Source organism: Wyeomyia smithii, chromosome 2, assembly GCF_029784165.1.
Source record: "Wyeomyia smithii strain HCP4-BCI-WySm-NY-G18 chromosome 2, ASM2978416v1, whole genome shotgun sequence".
In the NCBI taxonomy this organism is placed as follows: domain Eukaryota; kingdom Metazoa; phylum Arthropoda; class Insecta; order Diptera; family Culicidae; genus Wyeomyia; species Wyeomyia smithii.
Genome location: NC_073695.1, coordinates 103,397,681 through 103,421,582, shown reverse-complemented (window position 1 = coordinate 103,421,582; position 23,902 = coordinate 103,397,681). Strand labels below are relative to the sequence as shown.

Below are 23,902 nucleotides of genomic sequence, written 5' to 3'. Positions count from 1 at the left end.
CACTACCAGTCTGACACTGTTTGACTGCTATCAGTGGACACACACTATTCATGCATGACCTAGGCGGTCGCCGAGCGCCGAATCTTGGGGGCATGCAGCTCTGCCAACTGTAAACACCCTTTCCCTGTACCGGGGATGTGTAACAACAAACGGATAAACCGACGATAAGGAACCATTCAAGCAAAACAGGAATCGGATGAGGCACCAACGCAGGACGAGGTGAAAAAGGCGATTAGTTAGCTGAAAAATGGCAAGATCGCTGGGAAGGATGGTCTCTCGACTGAACTTTCAAGAGTGGACGGCTGTACTATGCGTTCCACAAGATCATACTGAGGATATGAGAGGATGAAGAAATGTCGAACGACTGGTTGGAAGGCCTCATATGCTTTGGATTGTTGCAACTATCGAGGTATTATGTTGCTAAACACCGCATACAAAGTGCTCTCCCGTATCATGTATTTCAGATTGAGACCGTTAACGGAATCCTTCGTCGTGGCATACCAGGCTGGTTTTCGACAGGGACGTTCAACAACGTATCAAATTATCACTAGACTAACTAAGCTGAGTCATCTGACACTGGAGGGATCGAAATCATACGTGCGAATAGCTGGCTAGACATCAGTCGCATTCGTAACGTTAGGTGGACTGAAGCAGAGGGATACTCTTTAACTTACTAACTGTTCAACACTCCCCTTGAAAATGCAGAACAAAGAGTAAGGTGTAAAGAAACGGTACGATCATCATAAAATCTCACATGCTCCTCGGTTTTGCGAACGACATTTATATCATCGGTATCGACCGTGGGGCTGTGGAGGAGGCCTTCAGGTCGTCTAAAAGGAATGCGGCGATGTTAGGACGCAGCATCAACTCTTTCAAAATACAGTACAAGTGGGAGTCCCGGTGGTGTTTATGCTGAAGTGGAGATTGATGGGAAACGTTTTAAAGTGGTTGTTGAATACGTTTATCTTGGTACGCTTCGGACATATGATAACGAAAGGAGCCGTGAAGTGAAACGACGAGTTGCAGCTGCGAACAGGGCGTTCCACGGGCTACGTAACCAGCCAAAGTCCCGTAACTAGGTGTCAAACTCGAACAAAACTAGCGCTATGTAGGACGCCTATCTTTTCGGTGGCCCTTTACGGACTTGAAGCCTGGAAGATGAAGGAAGCTGATCGACGAGTGCGCGGAGTTTTTGAGCGTAAAGTTCTACGGTTATTCGAGAGATGAAGTGGTGGCGCAGGCGCATGAATCACGATTTGTACCAGGTATACAAACATGTTGATACAATGAAGGTAATGCAGCTTCAATGGGCCAGAATACCTGATGAGAGAGTCGCCAAACCTATCTTCAGTAGAGAACCAGGAAGAAACCGTTGACTCCGTGGTAGGCCTCGCACTCGGTGGATGTGCAGTGAAAGAAGATGCAGATGTACTGGTGTACGAGGTGACTGAAGCACTGCTATCCAAGACAGAAAAAGTCGGACATCTCTTATTGTTTCGGCCCAAGACCGGTCAATGGTCCGTCGACAAACAAGATAAAGTATGTAATAAGTTCTCGAACAACGGAACGTTGATTCACTTAGAACAGCATTTCCGTAAACTTTTTTAACTCTCGATGCGCTTTTCTAACGTATCGAAGCGGTGTGTTTAGACACCAAGGGGTCAAACGGCTTTTAAAAAAGTTTTATTTTGAGCAATTCTTGATTATTTATTGGTCTATTTTATTTAAATTTGTCATTGAACTCTCTACAAACAGCATGTAGTTTTAGAGTGGGATAATACAGCTATCTTTTGAGGTCGTCAGGTTACCTTTGATGGAAAATTGATATATTTTCAAAGCGTCTGTATCTACGACAAACGCCGATAAAATCTTTCGAATTTACGTTTGGAGTATTAGTGTTAAAAACTGTTGCACCAATCTTTTTTTTTTACCTATAAAACGATTCTGGATTTCAATCTTGATTGACCAACATCTCATTTACAGCATATTCGGACGCCGAAATTTCAGCAAATTTAGAAAGGCGTAAGACTTCGTCACATTTTCAAAATTCGACAAAAGTGAAACGAAACTAAAAAACACCAACTTGCTGTTGAAAGATTCCACAATAGAACTGTTAAAGTTCATGTTATAAATTTGCAACCAGTTATAAAACGACTATAATTTACACTGCTCAGTGAAAAAATGAAATCATAAAAATCAATTGGCTGTAGGTACATTAGCTTCCATGGACACTCGCCTTCAGCGCACTACTAGCAGCAGTCAGTGGGGGCCCTGGCTGCCTCACACTGTGTACCCCAATGTATACATTATTTCATCGTACTGCCGGCTGCATAGGTACACGGACCGCACCAAATTTTATTTTTATATTTTTCGGGCCAACCAGCAGACAGGAGTCTGACACCTACACAGAGATGGATACATTCCAAATTGCAAGGGGACGACGCTGGTAGTTATTCGGGAAGTATGGCCAACGACGGGCCAACCGCACGTGCTGCGTAGAAATATTTTGCTAGATGAGGTACGCACCCCATAGAAGAACAAAATTGAACAAAAAAACTTGCTTTCAGTAAATATAATAGGTACGTCTCTAATCAAAAGAGTCGTGAGCTATAATTTGCTAGCAAGGAGGCGCATGGTTGTGCAACAAACAATATAGAAAAACTAGCAAAATTTACGCACCAACATTTGATTACACCGCCTGTACCAACCCAAGGACAGCTCCCACCACATCTTCAACCGCGTGTCATACAGAGCGCCAAACCATTTTAACCCTTTCGCAATGGCGCTTTGTGAGACGTTGTCCTTTTTTTTTAATGTTACTGCTGACATGCACTTTGTTTCGATTCCTGCTGTGTTTCCCTATCATACATATTAATGCCCTAAACTTGACAAGTGCTCTTGCAAGTGCAATAGCAGAATCGATCTCAGGCAGCAGACTCTTCCCGAGCGACGAAAGCTCAAACCCCCACGAAATTCCCGAAAGAATTCTCATAGAGCGAATTTTTCTTCGTAACTCTCACGCTGCCCGACTGGCGGCACCTCTGAGGTTAGCCTTAACAACCGCATGTGGAAATACTGTTTGTAAACCACTAACACATCTTACCGTAGCTGACTTGAGTATCAGTGAGCTGTGGCAATTGGGTAGTGGTAGTATATGTTACCCAGGGATCCTGCTACATGCTACCAACATTCAGTTACCGCTCGATATGGGAAATACAAAAATAATTCTCCGGGTGGTGGAATGTAACGCTGCACTTGTCGACCCTTGCATGGCGCTAGTGTGGCTATAGAATTTCGCGCATACCATCGTGCGGAACACAGTGGGTGCGAGATACCTACTGTTTTATTGATCTGAAGGAGCGATAGTAAAAGACGAAATTTTGCTTACAGTTTTGTACAAATTTTCATGTTATGCAGTTTAAAATAAGGTTATTCAGGAGCCTTTGAAAATATAGTAAAGCAGTGCCAAATGTGCAAATTCTGAGCCTCTATTATGGATTTCGTCTGTGCAAGACTAGAAATAACTGGTTCATTAAATCCTCTATTTCGTCAAGCCTTAATTGTTCTTCAATTTTGTGTTTTCTCTTAGGCTAGAGCTTTCCCAACAATTCGTTGATTTCGTTGATTCACAATTTCCTAAAATATTGCCAGGCGGTTTTTGGCTGAACAAAAACTTAATAAGCTGTTACTCATCAAAATTGTTTGCTAGGTTGAAACTAATGAATATTTTGTTCGTCCTGATTGAAAAAACGTGTAAACCTGTTTTTTGAACAAGCGAATCAAAAAATTAACATCTTCTGATAGTGATCTCAAAAGTTATGAATGAATATATGTTTTATTTAATATATAGTTGTAAAACTGTTTGTAGACATGTTCTATTAATGATATGCTCTGTGTACAGTCTCTTCACAATTATTGGTTAGTCAACATGAAGCCTACATGTTGAAAGATGGGTATAACGTCGGGAAAGATATTACCCAATTATTGTCGCTCAATGAACATCGCTAAGCTGGCAACCTTAAATCTGGCTTTTCTTATGTTAAATAATCTCTTTTACGGTACCGCGGTTCGTGGTCCCCGTGGTTCTATGGTTAGCGATGTCGGTCAGCTAACTTTCCCAGACGGTTGTGATATCGGGTTCGATTCCCGATCAAGTCGAGGATCTTTTCGAGCTGGAAATTTCCTCGACTCAGCACTGGGGCACGGTGTATCGTTGTTCTTATCCTACAACATGCAAAATGTGCCAAAAACAATATCGATAACGGAATCTCTCAACTAATCTAGTTGATCGAGATCGCTGTTAGCCCTCCAGGCTAGTGTGCGATATTGTTGTCGTTGGGTCTCTTTTTCCTTTTTCTAATTTTCACAAAATCCACAAAACCATTACCGGGAGACTCAATAGAGATGGTTCCATTTAGTTCCCTAATATGCTATATTTCAGGTTGCCAGCTCAGCGGTGTTTATTTAGTGGTAATTTAGATTAATTTTTCTCAGTGTGCAATGTTTTAACGTCAATTCCTTGGTTCTGATGTGTACTTTTGATTATCAATGAAATTCACTTGAACTAATTTGTATTAAATTATTGTAATGTAAAATATCATTCACAGAGCAAAAGACACAATTACGGATCTCTCTTGGTAAGAAAACAAATTGTTTTGCTAAATTCAATGCATTTTCGTGCAAAAGTATCGAAAAGAATCGAAATATTTATTGACCCACAATTATGCGCTAGATTAATAGAATTGTGGATCCCTTCTGTTAATACGCCGATCAAGTTTATTAATTTTTACTTACTTTCATTGACATTGGCAAATTAAAATCACTCCTATCGTCTAGATAAGAGTTCAAATGTGTTATACAAGACGCTAATGAGACTACTAATGAGAATTATTATATCTTTTGAGAATAGATGTATTTTATTAAAAGTGACTGATAATTATGCCTCACTAATAATTGTGTAGTGACTGTACACAAGAATCAATTATCCAACCTATTTTATTTGCAACAGCAGCTTTGCAATTAAAATGAATTGAATGACTAACAAAGTCAGAAGATTATCGTTTTGGTGATTTTTGTTTTTGAATAACTCAGCATTATCAGGTGCTAAGTTTACGCTGTTTGTCAATAGATGGCGTCAGCAGTAAGTATCGGTCGATTTTGACATATCTATAACGTGATGAACCAAGATGATAAGTTAGTGATCTTATTGGAGCGTTATATACTTCTGGTTGCGTGAAAATGTCTGATTTTGTACCAAATAATCGACATTCGCGGGAAGTGTTACTTTTTTCATTTAATTCAAAGAAAACGGCTGGAGCGCATCGAGCGTAAAAAAAAGTTTATGGAAATTTTACTCTAAATTAAACAATGTGCCGTAATTGATTCCGTCGCTTTAAAGACTGTAATGTCGGTGTTGACGACTATCCGAGAAAAGGGAGGTTAGAAATCGTCGAAGACGCTAAATTAGCGAAATGTTTTCGATGATGATCCATGCCAGACGCAGGAACAGCTTGTTTCGGTATTGGGAGTTATCGGCCAAGCCATATCAATTTTTTTTCTCATGCCCGGAAACCCGTTTTTTTTTGACATAGGTCTGAGGATTGTTATGAACATTTGATAATATTATTGGTATAATAACAATTGATACCTCTATGAGTATGAGGTCTTCCAGAACCGGGATGATGCCCAGAGACTTGCAAACGATCTTAATGGCCATTTTGAAAATCAAAATGGTGACTTCCGGTCTCTGGAAATAAATCAAAATTGGCCGAATACCATCGAATATCTCCAGAAACGGGATTAGGCTCAGAGACCCGAATCAACTCCAGACCTCATTTTTAAATTCAAGTTGGCGATTTCCGGTTTTTTGGAAAACAGCAAAAATACCAGCTCATAGAAGTAGTTTTTGAATCAAAATGATGTCCAGAGACCTTGAAACGACCCCAGAGACCATTTTCAATTAATAATCTGGTTCCTAAAAATCAAAATGACCAATTATCACCCAATATGGGTATTTCCGGAATTAGAATGGTGCACAGTGGAACACTTAGAACATCAAACCTGATCATAATTATTTAAAAAAAAAATTGCACTGAAAACGTATCTTATTGTGATAATGAAAAGTAATGAGTGTATTTGGATAATTTTTTGCATGGAGTAACCCACCTTAAAGTGATGGATGACATTTCTCATAATGAAATTTAAATTCAGCCATAGTCGGGTCAAATTCATCCAAATACTTGAAATTAGCATGAAATGACTTTTCAGTACACATTACAGTCGTTTGACAAAGTTTCAGTTGGGTAACCAAGGCTACAACTATCCAAGAAGCGAAACAATAAAAATTTCCTGATTATTTTCACATAGCGATAAAACACGAAACCGGAAGCATCCGGAAGGTTTTTCTTCACCATTATAACTGAAAATATTAGCACTTTCACGTAATATAAGCCGTTCAACCGGATTTTGCCGGAAACATAACTTATGGGATGAATGATGAATTAACCTATAAAAACAAATATGTTGGGTTTTATTATATTGATTTTGACAAACACCTGGGTATTTGGAGAGACTAGCATACATGCTAAGTACACAATTCTATTCGATTAACCTTCATTAACAATCTCCATCGTTGTTTAATTTAAAAATCACTTGTTTATCTTCGGAACGTTATATTTCAGCTCACGGTATCAAAGCGTCATTATCATGCACAAAAAACTGTTGAATTGCGGTCAGTTCAAACCTCTCGTTAAGACCGTAAACATAACTTTTGGATGTTGATGAGCTGTCAAGTGATCAAGCATACAACACACTTCAAAATGCAACACTACAATACAAAGTTGATTTACTTTGAATTTTTCACTTTTGATCAGGTCCCGGAAATCGAATGCAGCTGCCATTTTGAACTGCGAAATGGTGACTTCGAAACGACGGATGGAATAACGGACGATCGGACGGAATAAATTCCTCTGCCTACATATCAAAGACTCAACAAAGTGTTTTGTTACGTTTCTCTTCCTCGACTGTGTAGTCACGCATCCAACGCAAAAATCTACGCTCAACTCGATACAAACAACTGCGTGTAGAAAATTCAGCTTCATTCTTGTTTGTCACACGGTAGCGAGTGAAGTATGGCTGTTAGAGGTACGCGGCGTTAGGAAACGAGAGCTGCGTGCGAGTCAAGTTTCAGGCACTGCGGAACACCTTACATTTATTTTGAATACGACAGCAACAGGTACCATCGTATGCTGCAGGATATTTTGCTGGCACAACTACTGGAGGGCAGAGTGAAGAGCAAATTTATTATGTGCGGCCAAGCAAAATATACGATGCTACCGGTGGTGCGATCATCAGCATTCTGTAGCACACATTTCTATTTTTCAGAACTATGAATGCTTAAAGATAAGAATTATGAGAGTTTTCGCAACTACTACTAGTGTTAAATTTTCATGTATTTCTCAATAACCATTTTTACAATAACAACCAGTGTTGTGTTAGTAGTGTTGCCTATGAACAGTTTATCGCAGCAAGATATAACCCCCATTATAAGTAATTTCACTGCTAAATTGAGACTGTGTGTAGAAAATTCAACTTTATTCTTGTTCTTAACACGATAGCAAGTGGAGCCCTTATACCTGTGTGAGATACACCATATATAACAGCCGAAGTGGAATATTTTAAACAAGATACTTGTATTTATATGTGTCCTACGTCACCATTTCATACAACCCCTAGGGCTGGCTGTATACCTTTACCTTGTAGTATTGTTTTATTACTTTGCTATACCGTAATAAATGTTATAAAATCCCGGTTGTTAATGTTAAACGAATTTTAGAAATCGTCAACACTTAAGCTAAGTTATCCTCGTTTGCCACTACTGCTTGACGTTTAAAATAGTAGAAATACATTAAAAAGGATTATCTCCGTTTACCCATTACTAACTATTTATCCTAACATACATGATAATCACCCATACAGATTTTTTTTGTAACAGTAACAGTGAATTCTCGTTTTCCGCGGTTAAGTACTGCAATAACTTCGCCGACCGCTTAAGATGGTGCTGTAGCGAAAAACGCGTTGGCCTTGCGTGAAAAACTGATAACAAATTGTTAATACAAAATAAATAGATAATTTATAGCTAAATAATAAAACACTATAGATATATCATGATTTTAATCAAAAAATCATTTTATAACATTTCATCTTCTACAAAAAAAAATCAAAATGATTTTCTTCTATAAAATTACACAGGCTTCCCAAACTTACTTAACTTGTCAAAAGCCAATGTTAGCTGCTTTGGTTTTAAAACCAGTAGCATGTAATGTGTTAACAATTGTGTTTTCATATTTTATATCCAAGAACATATAGAACTTGTTGAAACAAATGAAAATTGAAATGATAACGTCTAGAAGTTCAACCAAAATCAGAAAAAAAAACAGAGTAAATGCCAAATTCTTCTTAACATTAGCATAACTGTAAACCCAAAAACAATTTAAACTAGATTCTCACGAAATGCGATCCACCGTCAGCCTTATTAATTCATCTGGGGACAAGTTGAGCTTTTGCAGCTCGGGATCAACCTACAAACGGGCGAAGTGAGGTGTATCTCTCGTCCTTTACAGTTCAACACCTCCTCTCACCCATACCACTTTCACCACCAGGCACAGTAGCATCCTGCCGCGAGCTTTCAACCGCTGAAGTAGTTGATGTAAAGTGCGCTTTTTGTTTATTTTTAAAGTGAATATTGATTATTATCCACCTCCTTGTTTCATTTTCACACTATTCGGTTCGCAACGGTTTACTGACGTCAAACGTTGGCGAACTTCACTGCATACAAACGCAGAGGCCAAAGCAGCATTCTGCCAGATCCACCGAACAAGCGGGGTACACTCGAAGCAGTGGCGAACACAGTGGGTGAGCGACACTTTACTAATCGAAATCGATTTTCCACTCAACCCCAGCCGAATGTGTGTACTTGTTGCAAGCTTCGCAGTTTTATCCCCCTATCCTTGAAACTATCCATTCGGAGTGATTGACTTGGAACATACGTGGGTACGTTTGCGGTTCGATCGATCCGGACCAACTCGGTGCTTAACCGCCTTCCGCACTGTACTGATAAGAAAATCAATTTTCCGTTTTCTCTCTTTCACCAGCTCGCAGCTTGTGACAATTTTCACCAAATAACCACTACGCGAAAGTAATCACAGCACAGCACCGTTCCCTGTTCACTAAGGAATCATTGTACGTTCCACTGATGCTGCTACTGTTGAATCTCGTTGCTATATATCTAAGATTTACATACTGCTGGATAACTAACTGGCGGCGACAAGCCAGAACTGATGAATCACATGTACAGCTAAATACCACCCACAAACTGCACACTATTTCGCCATAGCGTGCTTTAGTTTACAATGATAACCAGAGAGTACCAGAAAAAGAGAAAGAGAGCGAAAGGCAACATCCTCCCAACAAATGCGCTGATAACGATGCTTATCGCGGCGATGCTGCTGTTGGTGCGAAGGATACTGCTCTGACTGTGAAGCAAGCAAAATCACACGCGACCCCTACCCAATGGACATTTCTAAAAGCGATCCTATCAGGACGAAGCACTATCCTAAACTGAGCTACTGGCCCAAGTTGGTTACTGTGAAAGTGGCGGAAATATTTTTTCCTCTGTAGTCCGAAATGGTGGGTGCTGGCACTGATATTAGTGAGTGCCCGTGCCGAGTGAAATCCGTTATCATTCGTTACCACAGCGATTGAGCGATAAAGGGTACTGGCGAGTTGTGAGTGACCCTGAATTGAAAATTGGCGCGCATCGAAACAGCAATCGCAAAAGATTTGGACCGGCAGAAGAATGTGATTGGATGGTAACCTTTAGTCAATTTCACTGTTAAATGAACTACAATGCAACAGTTTATAATTTCACTTTTTCATTTATTTTTTTATTTATAAATTCTACATATTTACCTAGTTATAACACAGTAACTAAGCTCCATTATACCCAAGTATGATGACAGTTCTACAAGGTATGCTACATTTTTGTCTATCCACGCACACAAACAAATCTCGTTATGAAAAATTTCGCGTTTTGTATGGAATTCGGAACATTTTTGGAAATTTCTCGTTTTATGTTGTTTTATGTTTGATTTTTTTGGTTGGAGAAGAAATCTCCAGTTGAAACACACTAGAAATTGATATTAATTTAGATTTAGTGTGAAAAACTGCGACAATATGTCGAAATAAAATATATAAAAATGCTATATTTCTAATAGTTGGAGCATAATCTTAGTCATTGTCATAGCTCATGACTTTTGTTACTGTATGAAACATAAGCGACTCTATTTAGAAGCGCTATAAGAGTACAAGAAAAAAACGAAAAGTGCAAAAAAGTTACCGGCAAAATGATGAAAAAGAGCATATTTTACCTAAACCCCAGCGTGTTTATGTATTTCTCACAAATAAAACATGTTTTTTCATCATTTCTATAACTTTTCAGGAAAGTATGTTATATAAGTTTAGTTTAAAATGCATAATCATTTCAAATTTCATACAAAATCTGAAAAAGTTCATAACGCTCACTAATACTAATGCATCGACGTGAATAGCATACCTTTTAGAACTGTCATTTATACTTGGCCATTATACAGAATAGGCTGGCAACGGCTAGGGTATGGTGTCTCATTGTCGCAAGGAGGTTTTGGTGTACCGCATGGCATTGGACACTGCGATTGTAAAATGCATTTTCCTAACGCATCCCGAACGTAGCCCGCCTTGCAGAAACATCCCATACGGCAAATTTTTATGCACGGTCTTGGGCCTTGTAGAATCGATTCACAGGTTTCCGGACAGGCCGTACCACACGTAGAGTACTCCTCATTTGGGCCACAGCACTCTGAAAGAATTGTTTTGAATTTTCTAGGAAAAGGTTCCAGGATAATTTATAAACAGACCATTAGGAGCACTAAGAACAAAACCGCACAAAGCTACGAAGAGTGTCAACCCAGTAAAGTTCATTCTTTCGAATAAACTTTCAATATACTGTTCTTGAGAAACGTTAAACTGCACTGTGTTTAATATCAACTAGTGAGATTGGTTTTTATAGTTCTCCATCGATGCAAGATTGTTTATTTTCATTATCTGAAAGGAATGCAACGATGCAACGTGATGTGCAGATTTACGTTTCTAAGTACAATTGCTGCTTCTAGCTCGCAAGGAATCTGTCAGTGATAAGCGTAAAACTTCCAAGTTGTATCACAGGACTAGCACGGTAGCAGATTCCTGAAGCTGTCGCGTGAGCATTGGTGAAAATTGAAACACCTTGATAAAAAATGGATCATATAAAACTTGCATTGTTTGATAGCCATTTTCTCTAAAAATATACAATTATTTACCATCAAACAAATGTTGTCCTTTCAGAAAAAATATAAACCGAAGAGGGTCAAGAAATTTTGCCTTTTTTACACACCGCAATTTTGACAGCTGAGACGATCATACAACAAATACCCAATTACCGGACTCTTTCTGCACCCGAATAATACCGCTGCTTATTCTGCCAAAAACACCCTTTTTTAATAGGGGGGATGTTTTGTGATGAATTAATAATTTACTAATATTTATTCGGAATTTATATTGGGTGTTCTGTCACAATCGGTGACATATCAACACTATTACATATATTTTAAGCTTTATTTCATTAAAAGAGTGTAATAGCTTCCGCAGTTAAGTGAATATAATTGTAGGAAAAATGTGAACCTACTTGTCAAGAAAAAAAAAAGAATTTAAGATTGAACCTTAATCTAATCTTACACCTTTCTCACTGGCTATAAACTGAGCTAATCGTTGTAATTGATGATTGCAACGATTTTTGTCGGAACTTATTGATAATTTGGTTTGACATATTTTCTAATGTTTCCATATTAGTAATCCTGTGTAGTTCATCCGTGCTAAACCAGCGAGGACGCTTTAATATCATTTTCAGAAGTTTGTTCTTAATCCTTTGAAGCATCTTCTTTCTGGTTGTACAACAACTTGTCCAGATGGAGACTGCATATAACATTGCTGGTCTAAATATTTGTTTGTAAAGTAGAATTTCTGTTGATAATAGGATACAAACATTTCATATATTCATTGCACTTTGTTTGGATATTCTCAATGTGCTCCTTGAAGGTAAGTTTTTTATCATAAATTAGCCCTAAATATTTAACTTGGTCAGACCAATTTAAGATTGCACCGTTCATCTTAACAACATGATTATTGGTGGGTTTGAGAAAAGAAACTTTTGGTTTATGGGGAAAAATAATTAATTGTGTTTTTTATGCATTAGGAGAAATCTTCCATTTCTGCAAATATGAAGAAAATATATCTAGAATTTTCTGCAGCCTACTGCATATGCCACGAAGGCTTTACGGAAATGCTTGTATCGTCACAAAATAGAGATTTCTCACATCCCGGTGGTAAATCAGGAAGATCAGAAATAAAAATATTATATAAGACTGGGCCCAAGATACTTCCTTGAGGTACACCAGCTCTAACAGGCAATCTATCAGATTTACTATTCAAATGGTTACTCGGAAGAGTGCGGTCAGTCAAGTAACTTTGTATCATTTTTCTGATGTAAAGAGGAAAACGGAAATTGGACATTTTAGCTATCCCAAACACTGTCGAATGCTTTTTCTATGTCTAGCTTCATAGCAGAGTTCACACCAAAAGAATTTTGTTGTCACTTTCGGGTTATGATATTATTTCAGCGTACCGTTTATGAGTAAAAAATTCATTGCCTGATTAAGAGTCTGAGTTTTACACGTGCTTGAGATCAGGGCCGGCGTTTCATGTGAGTAGTATGGGTAGTAGTACCCACTCGGAAAATACCCATGTGGGTACTTTCCCACACGGAACTATTGGACAAAAACAGAAAAAAGTACTGTTGCGAGCGACAGATTTTTTTATGGATATCGTTGAGCGAGAGGTTATAAATCTACAGACTTATGTACAGTTGTAACGTCACTCATAGAAAAGGTTTATTTTTTTAATTGTTTCATTTACGATAGAGTTCTGAATTTTATTTACGATAGAGTTCTAAAGTTTTGTTTTCTCGTAAAAAATTTCCATGCCAAATTTGAGCTCAATCGGACTTTGGGAAGTAAAGCTTCAAAGCGGTCAAAGTTTGATCGATAAAGGAAATGTTCGAGCTGGGAGTGTCTCTTGAGTGTTCTGGTGTAGCTCGAGTCTCCCAACGCAAAAGTTTCCATGTCCCTGAAATTTAATTTTTGTTTTTAAAACAAATTTATATGAAACAACATCAGTTCTCGACATTTCATGCATTTCTAAGAGATTTGCTATAAAAAAAATCGATTTCTAAAATTTCAAGAACTACTCTTCTGCATTTTCAGGTTGGTCAAAAATGTAAATGTAATTTTGGATGGAAACTTTTCTAGAGAAGATAATTTTGTTGAGTCCTAACGTTAGCATTGAAAAATTGCTCAAAAAATGCGATTTTTCATGAAATGAAAAAATTGACTCAAACTCTAACCATAATGGCGAAAACAGTGAAGCTACTCCGTTTAGAAGTGTGCGCGGTTAAAGAACGTTACCCCGCCGCGTCGAATACAGACATCGTACGGAAAAGGGACGCCGGTTACGCTTGTTCCGGTATCTCCAGGGCTGCTGAATATCACTTCGTTGCATTCGTATTCATTCATTATTGCCGAAGCACAACAACACGTGGCAACAGTGTATTCACTCAGCAATGGAAACAACGCCTATAGTGAACTGAACTGTTGAGACAAATCGCGCGAAATGACCGATGGTCGAATATCGACCATTTTTGATTTGAATGAAACTTTGCACACGTATTTGGCTTGGCAAACTGAGCATTTTTCACAGGTGGAGAGATTTTTTACACCTATGAGCTACATTCTAATAGGGCGTATGCCTTTTGGCACAGGTTTTATTCGAAGCATTGTAGCCCAGAAACCGTTGGTTGTATAGAAAAACTGTCTGAGAATGAGTTGTAGGGAATTAAAAATGCACCATAAAAAATATACACTGTACAAAAAAAAATTTTATGACCAAAAAAAATTAAAAATAAACATTAAATTTCAATTTAAAAATAAAGAGTTAAATTTTTTTTTGTTTTTTTTTTAAGAAACTTGACGTTAATACGCAACTTTTAAAAAAAATTCCAGGATGGAGAAATGAAAAATATTTTTTTTATGGTAGATTAATTTTTTTATAAAAATTCTAATTTAAACATTTTTCAAAATATTTTTATTCTGATGATTTTAAAAGATGCAGAAAGTCATTTTGAATCAAAAAGCTCATGGTAGTAAACATTTTAAAGGCATCGGTTTTCGAGTTATTTTAAATTTAAGCTCGAAAAATTTTTTCGGAAAATACACGTTTTTCTTAATTTGTCCATGGTTCTCCAGCAAAAACCATACGTTCATGGGAATGCTTGATCAAAAATATACAATTCATTCTTTGACAAAAAAACAATTGGATAAATAACTCAAGCGCTAAACCTTAGCCTACCTACACGTTCCCCCTTGCCGAATGTATTATAAAAAATATGTTTGTCGTGCAACACTACCTACTTGTTTACTAATTATAACTGTTTGTAAAGTACGCAACCAATAACTACTGGGTTACCTATAATATCTGTTTTCGTATATAAATACGATTGTACTACTCCAGATGTGTTAGTAACAGTTTGCATTTTGTGAAGATGAATAAAGTGAAAATGGAATACACCAAGCCCAAATGCTGTAAACCCTACTAATTCGCCCATTGGGATTGATGCCAGTAAGTTCCCAATTACGGTAACTGGTCGCAACGCCATATGATAAGAGTCGGATTTCGTTTTCGTACCACGATTCTGGGCTGGCACCTGCGCCGAGCTCTCTTACTAAGGTCGTGTGACAACGGCTTGAAACGGCGAGACAACAACCGGTGCAGGGGTCTCCGTCCCGTAAAACCTGGCAGGCCTTCCAGTACGTTCCAAATTCATTGCCCGGTGGGAACCGGGCAGGAGTGGGATCAGATGTCCTTTCCTGACTTGCGCCGGTCGGGGGTGTCATAGTTGCTCATAAGGCGCTATGGCAGCCGCCCCTAGCCATGGCCTCACTGCTTCGGCATAGACTACCATGGGACCAGATAGGCGACCACTCCAGTATGGATAAGGATAGCGGCTGGAAGGGGGACCCACTTAACAAAAATGAATAATGAACATAATGAAGATCAACAATTGGGCGCAGATGGGTTGAAAAACCCGTTTGCACGAGGAGGCATCCAGAGGTCTCCGCCGAGAAAGGCGGAGATGGATGCAGTAAAGGACGCCTGCGAAGACGGCAAAGGCAGTACGCCTACCGGATCGACGCAAGACATCGCAGTGGCAGGTCCACTGTTGATAAAGGCGGTCGGAAGACAGCGAGACACGCTACCGAAGGTGGCCATAATCGATGCCATAATCGAGTTTGCGAAAAGTCGCACCAACACGACGAAGTACCTGAAGCAGGCTCTCTACATGCTTCGGTCCTCCGTCGATGCTGCGAAGAAGGAGCACGCCGAGCTCAAGGCAAGAGCGGTGGCTGCAGAGAAGAATGCAACGGAGGTGACCGGAAGGGCGACGAAGTCGGTCCAAACGGACACCTGCATGTTTGCAGCGGTTTGCGCCTCCGGGTCAGCCGCAAAAAGAGCAAGGCAGTCTCCGGGGGAAGCCCCCGAGAACAGCAAGAAACGGTTGGTTGTGCTAAGCCCGCGAGATAGCACACCAACGGCCTCCAAGTCCGCCGAAAAGTCTGCCGAAGTGGCAGCTACGGGAAACCCTTGGGTTACCGTGGGAGGAAGGAAGCGCCAAAAAGACAGCAAGCGCAACGACGAGAAGGCGACAAATCGCCCAAAAATGGGAAAGAAGGCGCGAAGCAGGGGCGACGCCCTCATACTCAAGACGGAGGGGTCCAAGTACTCCGAAGTCTTGAAGAAAATGAGAGGCGAAACCCAGCTCAAGGATCTGGGAGCGGATGTGCGGACCATCCGTCGTTCTCGCACCGGCGAGATGATCCTTGAGCTCCGTAAGGATGCTAAAAACAAGGGCGCTGCCTACAAGACGGTAGCCGAGCAGGTCCTCGGGAAAGATGTGCAAATTCGGGCACTCACCTCAGAGGTGACTCTCCAGCTCAAAAACCTGGATGAAATCACCGAGAGGTGCGATATTGCACAGGCCCTCAAGGAGAAGTGCGGAGTGGAAGTAGCCACTGGGGTAATTCGCCTCCGAAAGGGTCCCGCGGGGACCCAGGTGGCCACTTTCCGGCTTGCATCGGCCGATGCAACTCTGGCCCTGAAGACAGCCAAACTTAAGGTTGGCTGGTCAGTATGTCCCCTGAGCATACTCCAGCAGCCGGACGTTTGCTTCAGGTGTTTCGAGGGAGGACACAAGTCCTGGACCTGCAAGGGGCCCGATAGGAGCCAGTTATGTAGGCGTTGTGGTGGTGCTGGCCATAAAGCTAAAGACTGCGGGGAGCCTCCCAGGTGCTTGGTATGTACTGGAAAACGGGACGCCAAGCACTTTATGGGAGGCCCATGGTGCCCAGCCGGTAAGGCGGCCACGAAACCACGGGCGTGAGGGTGACACAATTGAACCTGAACCATTGCTATGCGGCACAGCAGCTGCTATACCAAGCAGCGTCTGAGTCGCGGTCGGACATCGCAATCGTATCGGACCCCTACTGCATTCCTCCCGGAAACGGTAATTGGGTTGCAGATAAGTCCAGTACGGCGGCCATATGCACGACCAGCAAGTTCCCGGTTCAGGAGGTTGTGTCAACCTCAAATGAAGGATACGCGGTTGCCAAGGTGGACGGAGTGTTCTACTGCAGTTGTTATGCTCCGCCGCGTTGGTCTATCGAAAGGTTCACCCAGATGGTCGATTTGTTATCTATGGAGCTGACGGGACTAACACCCTTAGTAGTGGCGGGCGACTTCAACGCTTGGGCTGTTGAGTGGGGAAGCCGCCGCACGAACCGGAGGGGTCAGATATTGTTGGAAGCTTTGGCAAAGCTCAACCTAGATCTGGCCAACGTTGGAACCAAGTGTACATTCAGCAGAAATGGTGCGGAGTCGATCATCGACGTGACGTTCTCCAGCCCAGGACTGATCGTGAACTGGAGGGTAGACGATGGCTACACCTATAGTGACCACCAGTCGGTCTGCTATAGCGTAGTCCAGAACGTGAGGCGGCAGGCGACGGGTAGAGCCAATACTCCGACCGTCCGCGGGTGGAAGACATCGCATTTCGATGCCGAGGTATTTGCAGAAGCAATGAGAAGAGAGCGCGAGGGGGGCAGTTGGCTCCGCCCGAGTGCTGACCAATTAGTTGCCACATTATCGCGGGCGTGCGACGCCACCATGCCTAGGACCCGTAGTATTCGGATCTGCAAGATCGGCGCTTAAAAGTGCGATAAAGGCGAGCAAAAGGGCCTGCTTCGATAGGCTATGCGCGAGTGCCAATACGAATCCGTGGGGCAACGCCTACAGAGTCGTAATGGCGAAGACCAAAGGCGTGTTGGCGCCTGCAGAGCGATCACCAGCGATGCTGGAGCGTATCATCGAGGGACTCTTTCCACGACACGAGCCAAATCCTTGGCCTCCGGTTGCTGAGTCTCACGTCCGACGTTCCAGTATCTCAGACACAGACCAGGGATGGTCGGCCAACCTGCCGGGCATCCAATCCGTGAGAGACGGCAGCCGTGCAGAGGTTGTGGAGGAGGTAAGGGTTACGAATGAGGAACTCATCGTGATCGCCAACTCCCTAAAGGTGAGCAAGGCACCGGGACCGGATGGAATCCCGAACTTGGCCATCAGGACGGCCATGAAAGTGGCCCCCGATCTATTTCGAGCAGTCATGCAGAAGTGCCTGGATGACTGCCTCTTTCCGGACAGGTGGAAGCGACAGAGATTGGTGCTGTTGCCGAAGGCTGGGAAACCGCCAGGGGACCCATCGGCATACAGACCTATCTGTCTGCTGGACACTACGGGCAAGGTGCTTGAGAGGATTATCCTCAACAGACTGGTGAAGTACACAGAGGGTGTAAACGGTCTGGCAAGTAACCAGTTCGGCTTCCGGAAAGGTAGATCCACGCTGGATGCTATTCTCTCTGTCACCAAGACGGCAGAGGTAGCACTCCAGCGTAAGAGTTGGGGCATTCGCTATTGTGCAATCGTCACGCTTGACGTGAAGAATGCATTTAATAGCGCCAGTTGGGACTCCATAGCGCTCGCGCTTAGGAGCATCCACGTACCGGTGTCGTTGTACAAGATTTTGGAAAATTATTTCCAGAATCGGGTACTAGTTTACAACACGGAGGAGGGTCAGAAGTGCGTCCCAATCACCGCAGGGGTACCGCAAGGTTCCATCCTGGGCCCGGTGTTGTGGAATGTCATGTATGACGGGGTGTTGAGACTAAAGTTCCCTGTAGGGGTTGTGATCGTCGGTTTCGCAGACGACATCACGCTAGAGGTCTACGGCGAGTCGATCGAAGAGGTCGAGTTGGCGGCCGCGCACTGCATACGCAAGGTCGAAGACTGGATGCACTCTAGGAAACTGGAGTTAGCGCACCATAAAACGGAGGTTACGGTTGTGAACAACCGCAAATTAGAGCAACAGGCGGTGGTCAGAGTCGGTGACTGCACCATTACCTCAAGGCGTTCCTTGAAGCTCTTGGGGGTTATGGTTGACGATAAGCTCACATTTAAGAGTCACGTCGACTATGCCTGTAAGAGGGCTTCAACGGCCGCTGCAGGACTATCTCGAATGATGTCCAATAGCTCAGCGGTATATGGCAGCAAGCGTAAACTTCTTGCCAGCGTGGTTTCGTCCATACTCAGGTATGGTGGGCCAGCGTGGTCCAAAGCGTTAGGTACCAACAGTCATCGTCGAAAACTGGAAAGTACCTACAGGCTAATGTGCCTGAGGGTTGTGAGCGCGTACCGTACAGTGTCATACGACGCAATCTGCGTCCTGTCCGGCATGATGCCTATCAGCATAGCCATTAAGGAGGATGTAGAATGCTTCGATCAACGTGACACAAGGGGTATACGAGGCACCAGAAGGTCATTCTCGATGATCAGATGGCAGCAGGAATGGTCAAATTCCGCAAAGGGTAGATGGACGCATCGACTTATTCCGGACGTATCCGGATGGGTCGGGAGGCGCCATGGAGAAGTTAACTTCCACTTGACACAGATTCTGTCAGGTCATGGTTGCTTCAGGCAGTATCTACACAGATTCGGGCATGCGGGGTCCCCCATGTGTCCCGAGTGCGCGGATGCGGAAGAAACTGCTGAGCATGTCTTCTTCGTGTGCCCCCGTTTTGTGCATGCGCGGAGCGACATGATGGTAGTGAGCGGGCCAGACACCACTCCGGACAACCTAGTTCGGAGGATGTGTAAAGACCCAAACATTTGGAGGGCGGTTTGTACAGCCGCCTCTCAAATAGTTTTAGAATTGCAAAACAGGCGACAGGTTGACCACCGACACGCCAGTGTTAGCTAACGGCCAGTCTCCAGGTTAGTTAGCTAAGTTAGCAAAGAGATCTATAGAACCAAGAGGGTGCACAGAGCACAAAAGCCGCTCCCCGAAGCAATACCTAGCGGTGGTCCAGGGGAGTATTATGGGCTGGAGACTGGAGGGGTTTTAGTGGGTCCGGTCACTGATTCAAACCAACCCCACACTCCCTGAGGTTGGTCACCTCAGGGGTTTGGATGCAAATTTCCCCTCCACCTGAAACAAAAAAATATATATATATATATATATATATATATATATATATATATATATATATATATATATATATATATATATATATATATATATATATATATATATATATATATATATATATATATATATATATTTATATCACTTAGAACATTTAACTCTTGAGAACCGTTCGCCCAATCGTTTTGTTGTCAAAGAATGAATTGTATATTTTTGATCAAGCATTCCAATGAACGCATGGTTTTTGCTGGAGAACCATGGACAAATTAAGAAAAACGTGTATTTTCCTAAATAATTATAATTTTTCAAGCGTAAATTAGAAATAACTCGAAAACCAATGCCTTCAGAATGTTTACTACCAAGAGCTTTTTGATTCAAAATGACTTTCTGCATCTTTTAAAATCATCAGAATACAAATATTTTGAAAAATGTTTGAATTAGAATTTTCATAAAAAACTTAATCTACCATAAAAAAATTATTTTTCATTTCTCCATCCTGGATTTTTTTTTTTCAAAAGTTGCGTATTAACGTCAAATTTCTTTAAAAAAAATAAAAAAAACTCAACTCTTTTTTTTTAAATTGAAATTTAATGTTTATTACTAATTTGTTTTGGTCAAAAATAAATTTTTTTTTTGAGCAGTGTATATTTTTTATGGTGCATTTTTAATTCCCTACAACTCATTCTCAGACAGTTTTTCTATACAACCAACGGTTTGCTTCGAATAAAACCTGTGCCAAAAGGCATACGCCCTTTTAGAATGTAACTCATGGGTGTAAAAAATCTCTCCACCTGTGAAAAATGTTCAGTTTGCTAAGCCAAATACGTGTGCAAAGTTTCATTCAAATCAAAAATGGTCGATTAAATTTTCGCGTATTTTCAGGCGATTTGAAATGATTTTGCTATGTTACGAGTGGCTTGTGGGCGATGAATAGTTTCTAAAACGTAATATGATTACCTTCGTGTTTGATTCGTATTGGCTATGATTAACTCAAGTCATTCGAAGGGATATTGAGCGATCGGATGGGAAAACATCGTTTCAGAAGCCTTGTCACTCAGATCAATTCCGATGTGTATTCACTGTGAATGGTATTACCAATCGCAATGATGCTTCGGGGCGAATCCAAACGAAAAATAAAAATTGCTGAGGAAGAAACTTATACTGCCGTGGGCTAGGATTTTGACGTAAGCGCCAAAAGCACAAAATCGCTACAGATCTAAATCGTTTGCAAATTAACAGAAGCGCTTTATTACGCAAACTGATCTGATAGAATCTGAGCATTGAGTTTTAATGCCAACGTCACTTCTCTTGCAAAACAGCAAAACCATTTCAAAGTTTTGCACTAAAAGTGACGTTGGTACGCCTGAATAGTCTAGTTTGCCATGCGTACTGGTCAGTAGTCAGCAGCAAGGATATAAATAAAATTATGCACTCCACAAGCATGATACACTATCGTATTCGTACCTCGACGTTACTTCTATGTAAAGTGGCGCTAACGTGACTTCTTATTTTTGATATTTCTCAGTTATTTATCAAAATTTTTGGAAACGGCAACAAGCATCTTGAAGGTGGTTTCCTATATTGTAGTAATATATAAAAAAATGAATTTGAAAATTTGGCGATTACGTAAAAATGTAAGCCCACGGCATATATAAAAAACACAGCCTGGAAGGTTTTTCCCGTAACAAACTAACAACTTCTGTTACATTTTTGTTTTTTTTTTTCTGATCGGGTTTGCAACAAATGTAAATTTGTGTAAATAACTTAAGTAATTTTTCTATGCACTAAAGTCACTTTTTACGCGGGGGATACGTGCCGCGTAAAAAAAAACCGCGTAAATTCCGGAATTCGCGTAAAAAACCCGCGTTAAAAAACGCCTAAAAAGTAACCTTAGTGTATTTATGCACGCCAATCCAGCACACAAGATTGTTAAAATATGCCATTTTGCGTTTTTCTTAATTAACATTCATTTTCCTATGTCCAAACCTATCTTTAAGCGTATGCAAAAGATTATTTTGCTGTATCGCATTTTTCACCCCGAAAATAAAACTAAGAAAAACCACCAATGAGGAACACTTTGAAAAAAGCGCTATACCTTTTAAATAAAATCTGTTGGTTGCAAATTCGTTTTTTCATCTCCAAAATAAATAAATTAAAGCTACAATTTCATTATTTATCGTATATTGCAAACATCGATTAAACAATAATTTTTCAATATTTATGTAACCATATTTACCGAGTACAAGAATTATTAGTAAGCACACTAACTGTTCGGTTATTTTAAAAATTTGGTTATTCGGATTGGAATATTTAAAAAAATTCTAGACAAATGAGACAGACTTCGCAAATTAAACAAATGATTAGTTGTATTAATTTACAACACAACTAAGGCGACATCCATAAATTACGTAACGCAAAAAAGCCAATTTTTGGACCCCCACCCCCCCATACGTAACGAAACGTAACGCCAACACATACCCCCCATAAAAATTACGTAACGCTGTAGAAGGATTTGCTCGATAAAAATGCTCGTTTTTGGAGAGTTTTTGTTACGTAACGCTGAACTCGCCTCCCCCCTCCTCTGTGTAACAAATCGTAACGCTCTAGGATACCCCCCTCCCCCTATGTGCGTTACGTAATTTATGGATGCCGCCTAACACGGCGCTGCCATGCATCTTCGAAACCCGAGAAAAATATGAACAATATGTTCCCTGTCGTCAATCATAATAAATTCAACTAAATTTTGTATGATTTCCAACATTAATTGTTTTCTTAAGAAACTATGCTCGCTGTTTTATTGAATCTTCACGACATAGATACAAAAATAATAACTTTTTTTATCCCGGCCGTATGAACAAAAAAGTTTGTCCTGCTTGTCTCGTAGTATTTGCAGTGGCGAATAAAGCCAACGCTTTAAGGCCGTGAACATACTAGCGCCTTAGGTCAATGTACAGCCCTAAGTAGAGCCCTGCCGCAGGTTAATGTACAGCTAACCCACGGCAACGCGAACCGCCTCCACAGCGCAGGACGCGCCAGTATCTTTTCGGCCTAACTCATACGGCCTATTGTCTCATAGCACCGCAAATGTACGAACAAGCTCAGAAATTCTGGTAAGCTTCAGTGAACGATTCGAGGCGAATGCTATTTTGTCTTCGTCCCGATTTTATTTGCCATGATGAATCTATCAATGCCACGGTGAACCGATACAAATATTTACTGAGTGGCATCGATGTGATTTTAAACCGTATCCAATCGGCAAATAATGAGAAACAGCAGGAAAAGGGAAAGACACGAGTCGATCGATCGAGTTCATCCGAACACATGTACGCGCCCAATGAAGTATGCGTTCGTGTTACATTGACATTAGTCCACAGCGAACGGTTCACGAAGCGAATGATGATTCAATGCAGGAATCAGGAGCCCTGTCTACAACATTTTGGTACTGCTGGAGTACAATCAGAGCATCGAAAGAAAGACCGGTTCCGGACGGCCGACGACCATGTGCGACAAGAAGCTCCAAAGAATGCTGAAGAGGAAAACCGAAGGAGAAGTGGCTACATCGCTGCGTACGCTTGATCGGGAGGTCGGTTCAACCGGCCAAACAGTGGAAAAGTACCTGGCGATCATGGACATCAGAAAGTGGAAGTCCCGTTCATTGGTTTCGGAGTTACTCGATGGTCGAGTCGTTTTTCCCGGCGAATCGCGACAACAACAACTGGCATGGCACTCCATATTTTACTTTACCCACGAAGGAAGTGACCTCTGAGGTGAAATTTATTTCGCACACCAAGTTCCCAAAGAAGGTGCTGCTGTGGCTGACAATCAGCGAGAAGCTCCGTACTGGCCGTGAACGGGGAAATTTATAGTACGAAGTGCCTGCTGGAAGTTGCGTCGTTTATCAAGAAATACCGTAGGGGCGAAGACGCGGTGCTCTGGCCCGATCTGGTGTCGGCCCACTACTCGAAGCAATCGTTGGAGGAGATGGAGCGGCTGAAAATCGATGCGGTACCCAGGTCGGCCAACCCACCCAACGTTCCCCAGCTGCATCCCATCCAGAATTTCTGGACAAACCAGAAGCGTGAGAAGCGACCTCAAGAATCTTGACGCGAAAATTGAGGAGGAATTGAT

The 23,902-nt window shown here is 41.4% G+C and overlaps 1 protein-coding gene across 10 annotated transcripts in view; it reads right to left on the bottom strand.

Annotated features, from left to right (window-relative positions):
• LOC129726067 (hornerin-like) overlaps window positions 1–9,672 on the bottom strand; it is a 62,948-nt gene extending 53,276 nt beyond the window's left edge. For 3 of the 10 annotated variants that reach the window (XM_055682663.1, XM_055682668.1, XM_055682671.1), the window contains exon 1: window positions 9,302–9,560. The gene's annotated coding sequence lies outside the window, so the exon portion shown is untranslated. The other 7 variants (XM_055682662.1, XM_055682669.1, XM_055682672.1 and 4 more) reach the window with 5 other exon arrangements.
• Window positions 9,673–23,902: the final 14,230 nt, after the last annotated feature.